Genomic DNA, 1227 nt, shown 5'->3' on the forward strand with positions numbered 1-1227 from the left:
CGCCCCGCCCCCACCGTCCCGCCTTCTCCTACCTAACCCCAGTCCCTCCCCTCCGGGGGCAATCCTTGTACCCCCTTCCCCATGCCCACAACTTCCCAACACTTTCCCCATCCACATCCAGCCGACCGGCCCCCAGCCCCTACCTACAGTCATTCCCAGCAGTGCCCTAGCAACGAAGTTTGGCACCAGGGGCAAAGCCCATAGTGGCAGCCCGGCCTGGCTGGGGGGCCCCGGGAGGGCAGCAGTGTCAGGAGCTGCCCTCCCCCCGCATCTCTGCACCCCTCCAAGCGAGCAGCTTGCAGCTCCATCCGCACCCCGCCCCGGCTGGGCAGCGCCTGGCGGTGCCCCTTCGCTTTGGGGCCCGGGGCAGTCACCCTGCTCAACCCTCCCTCCCCCCGCAACAACTTTGCTAAGGCACTGATTCCCAGTACTACATGGTCCAATCCCTCCCCTCTCACAACTCTCAGACATCCAGTGCCCACATCCACTACTCCCCCAGTGTTTTCCCCATCTAAATCCAATCCGCTGGTCCTCCAGCCCCCACCTGCAGTCATTACCAATATTACAGGGTCCAATTCCTCCCCTCTCACAACTGCCAGCCATGTAACCTCCTCACAAACATCCATCCCACACACTCAACCTCCCCAACACTTTCCCCATCTACATCCAATGCATTGGTCCTCCAGCCCCCAGTCCCATGCCTCATTCCTTTTCACTTATTTCCCAAGTCTTCACCTGTAGTCCCTACCTTGAAACCCATTCTCCTAACTCTCTTACACCAACCACGCAACTCCTTATTCTTGTGTGATAGATGCCAGGCTCTGGAAGCAAGGCAGTTTCAAAGCCTATTCTACTGAGATGTCACAGAAACTATAGACATGTGGAATATTTGATTTGCTCTATCAAGATGATGCATGTTATGCACCTTTTACAAAAACAAATGGGTACAAATTGACCATGAATACATTCCATATAAAAATCAGAGGTAGGTTTCTAACCAGCAAAGCAATGAGGTTTTGAAAATAAGCCTCTACATGGAGCAGTGGGGGCAAAAAACTTGTCACTTTTAAGATAGAACTTGATACATTTCTGAAAAGGATTACTTGATATGGTTGCTTAGGACTGGAAGCATAGGTGGATTAACACACAGGCCAGCTGGGGCCCCCAGATGCCTGGAGGGCAGGTACAGGGGAGAGGGGATGCACAGACAAAACCTGTGGCCGAGCC

Source organism: Alligator sinensis, unplaced genomic scaffold (genome assembly GCF_000455745.1).
Source record: "Alligator sinensis unplaced genomic scaffold, ASM45574v1 scaffold702_1, whole genome shotgun sequence".
NCBI classification, from domain to species: Eukaryota; Metazoa; Chordata; order Crocodylia; family Alligatoridae; genus Alligator; species Alligator sinensis.